This window comes from Pteropus alecto, unplaced genomic scaffold (assembly GCF_000325575.1).
Source record: "Pteropus alecto unplaced genomic scaffold, ASM32557v1 scaffold24, whole genome shotgun sequence".
Classification (NCBI taxonomy): domain Eukaryota; kingdom Metazoa; phylum Chordata; class Mammalia; order Chiroptera; family Pteropodidae; genus Pteropus; species Pteropus alecto.
In genome coordinates, this window is record NW_006439192.1 from 6,584,268 (window position 1) to 6,596,427 (window position 12,160).

At 34.7% G+C, this 12,160-nt stretch overlaps 1 protein-coding gene and 1 pseudogene across 4 annotated transcripts in view; one reads left to right on the plus strand and one right to left on the minus strand.

Annotated features, from left to right (window-relative positions):
- UNC5D (unc-5 netrin receptor D) overlaps positions 1–12,160 on the minus strand; it is a 476,468-nt gene that overhangs the window by 372,701 nt on the left and 91,607 nt on the right. The window lies entirely within an intron of this gene.
- LOC112483454 lies at positions 10,727–10,845 on the plus strand (annotated as a pseudogene).

Consider the following 12,160-nt stretch of genomic DNA (forward strand, 5'->3'; position numbering starts at 1 on the left):
TATCTTTAACATCTTCTGTATTTTTTAAAAATGATAATGTCAGCCTAACACGTGCTAAAATAGAGAATATCATCAAAAGCAAGGGAAGAAACTGTTTAAAAAGTATTGGCCTGGAAGTAAGAACACAGTTTTACAGTTCTCTCTCCCGCATTAATGGGACACAGGTGTTACAATCATGACTAAGATGGAGCAATCCAATGGCAGAGCAGCATGAGGTATAAATCAGACACATCTTAACTGCTACGCCCTTCATCTTTACTCTCTAATACACCTTCTTAAAAAAAATAAAAATAAATTCTGTACGAAATGTGTTAATAGGTACATTATAGGTATTTCAACTGAAATGTTACTTGGGTTTCTTTAGATGTGACTGACTAGGTTGTTTTATCACTTACTTAGTAACTTCATTTACTCAGCCCTAGCTTCAAGAAGGACAGCAATCCTGACCGTGCTATAATCATAATTTGTTATATTGTTAGAAAACGATTGTGATAGTTGGCTCCATACCAACAAACAGAATGGATTCAAGGGCCTCAGCATGGTTTTCATGTGTGATTCATTTTCATGGCTAAAAGTTAATTTCATTATTTGGTTGCATTTTTTTTTTTTTTTCAGCTAACAGGAAATAAAGAAGAGGCTGACAGACTGTTAAAAAATATACAACATTCTAAACAGCACAAATAAAAGTGAAACATAAAAATCTTGGGAAAATTACTGTTTTTTTTTTCCCTTCAACGGCGGTTTTAATTTTAAACACTCAATATTCTTATGAAATCTTCTAGACACAATTACACTGAAAAAGCTTTATACATTTAAAAATAATATGACAGAACACTTAGTTAAATGTTATATTAAAGATTCATTGTAAATTAAATATTAAAACGTACTCAACAGATCCAAGTGTGGTTCAAATCCATCTGTTACTACAAGCTATATTTTTTCTTTATCTTAGCATTGCCATATGCCATGGCAGAGCACCCAAGCTTTTTTAAATTTTCCATTTAAAAATTCTCCTTAGAAATGAATAGCCATGGTTAATATCTGGCATTTATTCTGCACTATAGTCATGTTTCACTAGGTTCAAGTTAGGAAGACCACAGATACAATTTAATTAGAAAAAGCCTTCCCCTCAAAGATATGTCAGCTTCCCAGAAATTCTGGATAAAAAGTTCATCACTGACTTGGCCTCGAGGTATAAGAAAAATGAAAGGAAGAAGAAAAAGAAACACATCTGGAATATCCCCAAGAGCAGGAAAGTAGGAAGGAGAGGGTTTTCAAATGTAAAGCAAAAAGAAAGAAAACTGCAATGCAGAAAACATGAGGGTGGGTTTAATTCTCCCTTTCTATGCCATTGACAATATGATTATTGAATATTAAGAAAAAGCTTGGCAGAGGAAAATCTAACGAAATCCTTACTAAACCAAAGCTGAAGAGACATGTTCATTATAGTTTATTCTGAGAAAAGGAAAGTAGACAAAAATAGAAAGTCTAGAATTGTCTTTATACCATTCCATGGCAACCATCATGCCTATTCCTAGGGGAGCTGTTTGCAAACAAAGAAAACAAACTAGAAGAGAAAAAAATCTCTATAGGACACATCTATGGATGGATATTGCCAACTAGAACTCTCAGTACTACTGGACTAACCCAAGAATTAGGTGGAAACTGTTCAGAAATTAGATTTACATACTTAATATACAGATCCAAGCCTTCTCTGACAGAGGAAAGAAAAAAATCCGAGAGAACGAGAGCTCCTGCCCAACTCCTCTTCATAAATACTTTTTGTTGGTGTTTTCCACCTGACTCTGAAAGTGCTATCCCTGAAGCGTGTATATTCTTGAATTCTATTTCAAAGTCGTAAAGCCTGACGTTTTAAAGAAATCTCTTTATACCTATTAATTTAAATAAAACATTCAGATGATAGCTCAACTTACCATGTTGTCTGTGCTTCAGTCAGAATTATCTAGACGCTGAGTATACAAAGATCAATAGCATGTGAATCCTGGATGACACGTGATTCTTGACCTTTAGGAACTAACTCACCCTCCTGGGAGACGAACTGTATGAGAAACAGGTCTCGTCATTACCATGTGCCCATCACCAACTTGAGCTTTAAATTCTTACCTTGTTAGAGAAAATATGTTTAAAGTAGGATTAAGGTATATATTATCTTAAATATATTATCTACATTATAATCATATATTTTTATAATATTGTCTTAGCTCAAACTGCTATGACAAAGTACCACAGACTGGGTGGCTTAAAGAACAGAAAGTCATTTTTCTCACAGATCTGGAGACTAGAAGTCCAAGATCAGGTCACCGACATAGTCAAGTTCTGGTGAGAGTGCTCCTCCTGGCTTGCAAAATGTTGCCACTCATATAGCCTTTCCTCGGTATGTTCGCTTGGAGAAAAAGAGCAAACTCTCTAACGCCTTTGCTTATAAGGGCACTAATCCCTTTATTGGGGCCCCACTCTCATGAACTCATATAATCTTAATTACCTCAAAGGCCCCATCTCCAAATACTATCACACTGAGGGTTAGAGCTTCAGCACATGAATGTGGGGAGATACACACATTCAGTCCATAACCAATAACTAATGTACATAATGTATTGTTTAAATAGATGTCATATATGAGTATATTATATATTATAAATTTATATTATATATCTTAATTTCTATTAAATAAATTTATAGTAAATATTTAAAGTTACATAAAAATTCTTGAGTATGATATGATACGATGGTTATGTAGCAGAATATCTTTGTTTTTAGTAGGGAATATAGGCTGATGTATTCGGGAGTGAACTGTAAAGATATCTGAAAATTCCTTTAAAATAGTTTAGCTTAAACATTCAGTGTGTGTGTGAGAGAGAGAGGGAGAGCGGGAACAGGCAAGCAAACACGAATGCTGCAAAATATTAGTCACTGGGGAATCAACAAGTAGCTCTAATACAAATATTTGTGGTTCTTTCAACTTATGTAGGTTTGAAATTTTACAATAAAAATTGAGAAAATCACCAAATTAATCAGAATGATTTTTTAAAATCTAAATATTATCATTACAGTTGTGCCTGTTTTAAGATCTCTCTTTTGCTAGGCATTTGGAAATATGTCACTTTCTGAACATACCTCGATTTGTTCCCTCATGAGCTCTACCACATTAAACCACTACTTCCGATTGAAAATGCCTGTGTGCACAGGCATACTATACAGGAAATCTGACTATTAATAAATTAAAAGAGGAGGAAAGTATAGATAAGTGGAGAAAGGGAAGAAACAAGGCAGAGCGAAAAGAAGGAGCAAGCACAACTGTAAATGATGTATGTACTAGCAACCTTTTTGCTGTGTGCCACGCTACACAACAGAATGATTAACTGGTTTGGCTCTTTCAGGTGAACAAGCTAAGGACACTAAGTTGGGTGAACTGAGGCTCCCGTGGCCCACAGCATTGTCATTATAAATTCACTCTTCTTGCCTATTTTGTTTTGCAAATGTCTCTGACTAATGTCATATTTTGTTTTAATTTTTAATTTCACTATTTTTATATTTGCTATTGTATACTAGTACAGAAACAGAATGGAAGTCTTTTAGAGTTTACATAGTTAAAGTATGAACATTCAATAGTTCTATTATGTTCCCAGTAATCACACACGTTTTTTTCCCCTTTGGGGAAGCGTAGGGGGACATTCCCATATCCACTACCAACACACTCACCCCCTACATCATTCATTAATTATCTGGGGATGGCGTGGTTCATGTAGTGGTGTCAAAGTATAATATGTCTAAAATATTTTTTACATAGTTTTCCCTATATTAAAAGAGAAATTAGAAAAACAAAAGTAAGTTTAATGGCAAACAGGAATTGTGGAAAGGCATAAAAGCAGGGAGAAAAAGAGGTATGAACTCAGATTTCATTCTCTCAATGGATAGGTAGGTAGGTGGGTGGGTGGATGACAGATTGATAGATGATAGATAGATAGATAGACAGACAGACAGACAGACAGAATTACTAGTTCTAGAAGATGACTGGTAATGGGGAGAAAGAAAAAGCATTCCACAATCATTTTGAAAACACTGTATACTACATTCTCTGCAGGATTCACAGTGAAGAGTAGTAGATGACAGGCTCTAAGAAATTCTGCAGTAACAAAAACACTAGTACCATTTTAAGTCAATAGATCTGCAGTCTGTTGCTACTTCCACTAACTAAATTATAACCACTACACGCATGCCGAAGAGCAACATATTTCAAATTATTTTATTTATCATATCCTACTTGGAGTTGTACAAAAGAGCTGATGATCTCTATTATGACATGAGCTAAGAAAATAATTTTCATTAATCTTAGGTGCTTAGGCTTTTTATCAAGCTGTCTACCATGAGACAAAGTAGAATACGTAATATATCTTAAATGATGGCAATCATGCTTTAATAACCCTGTTTTCTTTCATTAATTGTTTTTCAATACATTTCCAATTATATCCACAGTCTCCAAATTACTCAGGGGAAGGAAGACCCAGGGTTTCTATTCCCTAGCATCCTAGATTGCTGGACCACTGGGGAATTCACTAACTTAGTAAATATGTTGTAGGTGGTGAATGCTGCTCTAGGAGGACATAATGATGTATACAACAGAGACAGCGTTTGCATTCAAAGACCTTAGAGGAAAAGTAAGGGAACCTTTATATAAGCATATACAGTATGGTTCATTAGATACACTGACAAAATAAATACAATACAGAAAAATCTCACCAATTCTGGAGGATAAGGGAAGAATTACCTGAAAAATTATATGTAAGTGAGACCTTAAGACTGAGTGGACTTAGCTCAAATAAGGGTGATTACATGTGTGTGGGCAGGGGGTGGGGGTTGTCCAGGTAAAGTGCTTGTGCAAATGCATGAGGCAAGAAAGAGTTGAAACATTAGGAAAAATGGAAGTTCACTGACATCTCTATCAGAGGAAGGAAAAAGAAAAAGAAAAAAAGAATGAAAAAGAATACAAACTTATATGTCCAAGATATCTGTCTGCTTTAGAAAAAAATATACGTATTTAGTTCATTAAAATGGGATTTAATTCCAAGTATGACCACATTTTAGCCAAGTGTCCCAGGAGCCCATATTAGATCACCTCTTCTTTCCTCTCTCTCTTCTCCACTATACCCAAATTCACGACATTTTGGGAGTAGTGAATAGGGTGTGTACTGATTTACAATTTTTGTTTCAATGGCTTCTTATGACTAGAAATTTAATTCTTATTTGTTATGTTTATGTTTGACTTACTTTTCTATTTTCTATCTCCCCATCAAAAAAAAAAAAAAAAAACAGACAAAAAAGTTTTTTATTGCCTAATTAATATAAACTATAGTTGAAACTTTTCATTTGAAGTTTTAAGTCAAGGCTTCTGCATTGTTACCTGTTCATTAAACTCTAATTTTTTCCCAGTAAGACACACGTAAAGCATTAACTAGTCTGCAACCTAGCTGGCCTCTAGAAAGAAAAACTGTCAATTATACTTAGTACTGGGATTCTATTCCCCTTCAGTGGGAATAGACGGGAATATGCCCTTCTCCATTTTTCCCAGCGTCTGATATCCATGGGAATTATCATCTTTGACCAACGAAGTTCTCAAACCCTTCATCTCCCCTGACTGTAAATGAATGATAACTGTGTTATTGTGTTTTATTTGTTTGTTTGTTTTATATAAAAACTGCAAGCTAAAGAGATAATCCTCCACAAAGAGAATTTTAGACAAAAAAAAAAAGTGGTACTGAAAGAATCGTGTGGAAACACAATAAGGGGGGTTCCATTTGAGACTTTCTCTTAAAACTATTTGTTTTTTTGTTTTCATTTAACAATATATCCTAAAATTATTTCCAAATCAGTTCATAGAGGTCTTCGCTCCATGGTGTGGATGTACGATGTACAATAGTTAATTCAACCTCTCTCATATATGTGGGCATGTCGGTTATTTCCAATATTTTGCAATTACAAACAATGCTGGAATAAAAAACCTTTATGCGCATATATTTCCTTCTGCTGAATATAGAAGACTATATAAAAATGTCCATGTATCTACTCACTTGTATAATTGAAACACAGAAAAGATATACTAGGAAATAATGAGATTAGTTATACCCAAGGGATAAGTGGGAACAAAATGGAAAGAAGTGAGTAAACGGAATTGGGGTAGAAACATGGGGGAGTGACATTTCTGAGTATAACTTTTCATATATTTCTGACTTTAGAACTATAGTAATGTTTCACATACAATAAATAATTTCAATAAATAAGTATGGGAGTATAATATACAAACACTAACAAATAAAATTAACTTTATTGTAAATGAATAGCATAACCACACTGAAGTGGGAGTAATAACATATTGAGTATATAATCTAAGGCTAGAGACCAGGAAAAAAATACACACACACAGGTTTCTTTTCACAAGGATATAGTTAACCAATTCCACAACTATTCTAGGATTAAACAAATAAGTGAGTATATCATGGATAATGGGGGCCAGCTTTCTCGCTGGAAATGTTATAAACAAGAAACAAAGAAAGACTAGATTCCTATTATGTTGGATTGAAATGAGAGATATTGGTATGAACTCAAGGATTTTTATATATACATTAATAGATACAGACATAGTTGTAGACATAGATATAAGTGTGTGTGTGTACACTTGTGCATATATTTCCTAGCTCTGTTCACTGAGAGGGCCTAACGCCAATAGTAACCCAGTAACAATAATGTGTAACTCCTCCGATCATGGTTTCTAAATACTATTCTTTAATAGAAGAAACCTGGAATTCTAGGTAAAATACCCTGATTTCAAGACTGGGATGAGCAAAGCACATCTTGGGGTGTCATACATAAGAATTTTGCATTAAAATGTGCTTTAAAATAATGGGGACACTAAAAAGGACACAGAGCTAACCAAAGGGGCCTCCTAAAAGCAAAATCTGGGATAATTTTGAAAAACAAAATGAATAGTGACAGCAATAAAACTTAGCCTAAAGCATAAAATAAGAATTTATGATTTTATACTAATATAAACAAACAAATAAGGAATATGGAAAAGTAGGTCCTTACAGTAAAATTCCAACTGGTAAATAAAAAAGGAATAATGAAACTAAAATATCATCATTTGGCAAAAAACTATATTAACTGTGGATTCAACAATTACTAAGGAAAGAATCAACAAATGACACTAAAATTAAGGGGCAAAAGTATGAGTATATAGTTACAAAGTACGATCATTACAAAGGGAAGACAGTAACTTTTAAATTACAGATGGAAAAACAATCATCTTACAGTGAAAAAACCTGGCAGATAACATGCTAAGTGACCCACATTAACAGAGTAGGATAAAGAGACATCATGTGCTTCCTGACACAATGCACAGAGAAGGTCCCAACATTGTCTCTGTATTATTCTTACAACATACAATCTAAATATAAACATAAAGAAATTCCAGAAAAAGCCAAAAATGATAGATGGCCTACAAAATAACTGGCCAATATGCTTCAGAAGTTTCGAGTCAGAAAATATAAAAAAAGACTGAGAAACTTTTTCAAATTAAAGGAAACCAAGGAGATATGTCAATATGTGGCCTATAATTGGACTCTGGACCAAAGAAAAAAACACTGGTAGAAAAACTGTCAAATCTTGAAAAAGATCTGTAGATTTCATGGGTTGGCAAACTGAGGCCAGCTGGTCATCTATTTTTACAGTTAAAGTTTCTGAAACATAGCCATTATTATTCATTCAAGTCTCTTCTACAGTTGCCCTGTACTAAAATACAGATCAGTAGTAGCTACAGAGACCTGATAGCCAGCAAAGCCAAACGTATTTATTCAAAAAAATTTATTCAGAAAAAGGATGCTAATCTCTGGCTTCAAAAAAGTTTTGGATCAAGGTTAATTTCATGATTTTGATAATTGCACTGTTTTTCTTAAAAATCTTAGTTTGGGAAATCTGAGAGAACAGTTTACAGAAAATGTTTTTTTTGTTTTTTGTTGGGTTTTTTTTTTTTTTTGGAACTGTTTTGTAAGTCTAAAAATATGTCCAAACAAAAAATTCAAAAACAAATCTATATCTTGGAGCCTAGTTATTTCCATTGTCAGAGTGGTCCAGTCATTTGTAAGATGGATTCTTCCTTGGCTTAAAACACTGAAGTTTGGCCCTTCATTGCCTCTGGTGAGAAATGGCTACCCTTACGGAGGGCTAAATATAAAAATGCAAAATCCATACACTTAGCCTGAAAGTGGTCTTACCCAGAAGGCATTTTATGGTTGCCATTTATTCTGCATCAGGCTCTGTGCTGAGTGCTTTACATCTATTTTCTTGTAAAGAAGTGCACTTGCAAAAAGGAAAATCCATTTACTTAAAGATTCCTAATTCCATAAAAACACTTTTTTAGTAGATAGTAAAGTAAAAACGCAAAGGCTAGAGAGGAGCAGTATGAGATAGTGACTCAACTGTCACCTGGGTTGTTTTTGGCAAAAGTCCTTCATGCCCAACATCTCAAACCTATTAAAGGGGGTTTTTAGTCTCTATTTTATTATGAATATTATCTAAATAAAGAGACTCATATCATGTCTGGTGATACAGGTTAATACAATAATCCATCACGTATCAGGTATCATTGATTGTAAGCTGCAACATTACATCACTATTTTATTTACCACTAAAAGAAAAAATATGCCAATTTTAACTGGTAAATGTTATCAACGCTTCCAAATTCAGAGATATTAAAATGTATATCTTTGACTAAAATAGAACATACAACATATACTTAATGTTTGGTCAATATATACTTTTGCAAGTACTTTTTACTAGTTTGGATTGTTGTATGCAGAATGATATTCCAGGTCTGACTTAACAAAGAAAATACTGACTAAAGTAGATGGCCAGTTAAGGTTATTGCTAACACTCACACTAAGGGGAATACTGGTCAAGACTGGAAAATTTCAGATCCAATGGATGAAAGAAGCTGCTCCAGCAATTCTGAGAACCCAAATTACCTCCTGCATAGACTATGTTGGCTGCAAGCTAATGGCCTTCTCACAAGTCTCTGCATTTCTATTACTGTTCTGCTCCTAGTATCCATGACAGTCAATACCCCACCTGAAAGAAATCAGTCCAGTATTGCTGATTTCTAGGCATTCAGAGTTGACATCTTGTAGACACTGGGATAAGTAGCTAATTTTCGGTGACTTTAGTGCTAAATGTTATTCTGTAGAGGTTGTACAGTCTAATAGCTTAAGGTCAAACTGCCCTATTTATATATTTGTTTATTGACTATGCTAAAATCTAGGGCAGCCGAGATTTCACAGTTAGGTCTTATTCCACAAAAGAGGAGGCAGAAGCAAAGGGAGGTGAGAATGTTTGTATAAGGAAAGGGAAGTAAAGTAGACTAGAGCATAATCCAGACCACGACTCAGATCACCCCACTCCTGGTCCAATACTCCTTCCATTTCATCATACAGCGGACTGAACCCTGTTTAATATTTGCAACCACTCTGCATTCCTCTACTACCTACATACCGTTATCACAATCCTGGCAAGCATGCGTGTTTTCAGATATTTTGGCATCAATTAAATTTATTTTCCTTTTTTAAAAAAATGAGTCCAAATGCACTGTTGATGTTTAAAGGTAGATATTTTAAAAAATCTTTTTAAAAGCAGCTAGTTAAAAAATAAAGCTAGCTTAAGCAACAGCAATTTGCAATAGTATTCTAATTACAAATCTCCCATTTGGGGAGACCGACCAGAAAACACAGTAGGAGTTTTAAACTACTGTCAGTAGCTGTAGCTTGAATTTTTAAAAAAAATATATATTGCCAACTTCAAATCAGTTTTTGGAATATATATTTATATGAATATAGCCACAGTTTATACCTACCACCGTGTCCATATAGTCTTCTATACTCCTAAAATATGTACTCAGAGAAATTAACAGATTGAAATCAGAGATGCACATACTTGACTTACAACACAGCTGCAGTTAAAATTCAGATGCATGGAACAGAGAAGACAATTTTCTTTCCAAGTAATGACTGGTAACCTATGGACAGTACACTAAACAAGACAGATTATAGAATTCTGGAACACACTTAGCATTCCAGAGGATACGCCAAGTAGCACAACCAGCCAATCGGCAGCTCAGCAAAGCCATAGATCAGACACCACATCTTCTATAACTCTGATTTAATGAAGTTCACAAAAGCCGCTTTAAAAGAAGAAAACATGTGACAAAATTTAGGGTACAGAGATTTCTAATTAAAATATTCCCTACAGCAGAGGAAGCTTCTGATTTTAGGAATTATAGAACTTCAGCATGTTACCACCCTTTGGAAAGGCTGGTCACATTTGCATGTGAGAGAAAACAAGAGATAACACAGATCAGGGACATGGTGAGATAAGCACAGCACCTGACTTGGGCTTGGTAAATGGGCTGCAGGAAGAGCCTTCAAAGATAGGGAAAGTGTAAATGGTGCAGTGACATGAAAGAAACCCTAGAACAAACCAGATTTCTAGTGCATTATTATGAATCTGCACACTAACTAGAATCATTTCCACTAATTTGGGAAAAAATGGAAAGTGATCATAGAGTCGGCTAATGTCCAGGCACTCTCCATCATGATTCTCACTTCCAAGTTTTTATGGTATACTAATAACTGGTGTTCATAGTTTTAAATTCTATACCACCTTAGTCTATGGCCATGCTACACTGAACAAGCCTGATCCTGTCTAATCTCGGAAGCTAAGCAGGGTCGAGCCTGGTTAGTACTTGGATGGGAGACTACCTAGGAAGACCAAGTGCTGTAGGCGTAAAAAATAAAAACTGAAAAATAAGGGGTTGTAAGCTGACAAGGTCCTTGCAATCTGTGAGGTCAACCAAGGGTTGCCTCATTTGAAAAATAAACAAACAAACAAACAGACAGACAACTTTACGAATCATCATGGATCATCAGAAACAAATCCGCTGAATGAATACAATGTAGAGTATCCTTTGAATAAGCAACTGTATTCCACGCTGAGGGACTAGAAAATACAAGAGCCAGAATGTGGGTTTTAAAGAGAAGAGAAACCTAATGATATTGTACTCTAGTTTGCAAAACTTGGTAATTCACATATGGTATAAACGGTAGTAACTTCATTAATCAGGATATTCAATTCACCAGAATATCTCGTGCTGAAGATTACCAAGTTTATATAGGATTGCCACATGACCCACAATCCCCTCATACACAGGCAACAGCAATAATGTTGTAAATGCCCTCAAATAAAGATGTATGTAAAGGAATGTGTATTTTAAAGGGGTGATGAAGTCTTCTCATCCAATGGTCTGTAATCATACAAATGTCGGTAGCTGTGTAAAGAGTTTCTGCTTTGAGAGCATTAATAGTTCACATGCAAGAAGAAAGAGCAAGCACAGGGTCACAGATGTATTCAGATCTTTGCTACGTGTTAAAGCAAGAATGTAAAACCAAACAAAAATATGTGCATTCAAAAACATATAATTTCTGCTTAAAGAGGCCTATGATCTATAGGTCCATTTTTTTTTACCTATATCTTATATATTCATAAGCAATCATGATTTTACATAGATTAATTCTTAACTTATTCACATAAAAACACAGTTTCCATGTATCCCGATAAAGGCTTACTGCAATATCAGCTCTACAGGATACCCAAAGACAGATGTAGTGCCAGCTCCTACAGTCCTATACAAAGGAAAGCAGGAGTGACTGTCACTGGATACAACTGTGGGTATCACAAGTACAAGAATATTTCACAAGAAAAGGGTTAGTTGGAATGAGATAACTCAAGGATTACAACATTTCTTGAAGAAGAGACGGATAGTAAACTATGATTTAAATACATGATATAGCAGATAGAGAACAAAGAACTTATTCTAAAATATCTACATTGTAGGCAAAGATTTGAAACCTGGAGAAAATTACCTAGTGTTCAAAATTCAATATAAATATGGAAAGGTGACATTATAAAATACAATAACTTTCCATTCATCTGGAATTCATTCCCATGGAAATCTCAACTGAAGAAATAAAGAAGTAGAGAAATGGAAGGAAGGAAGGAAGGAAGGAAGGAAGGAAGGAAGGAAGGAAGGAAGGAAGGAAGG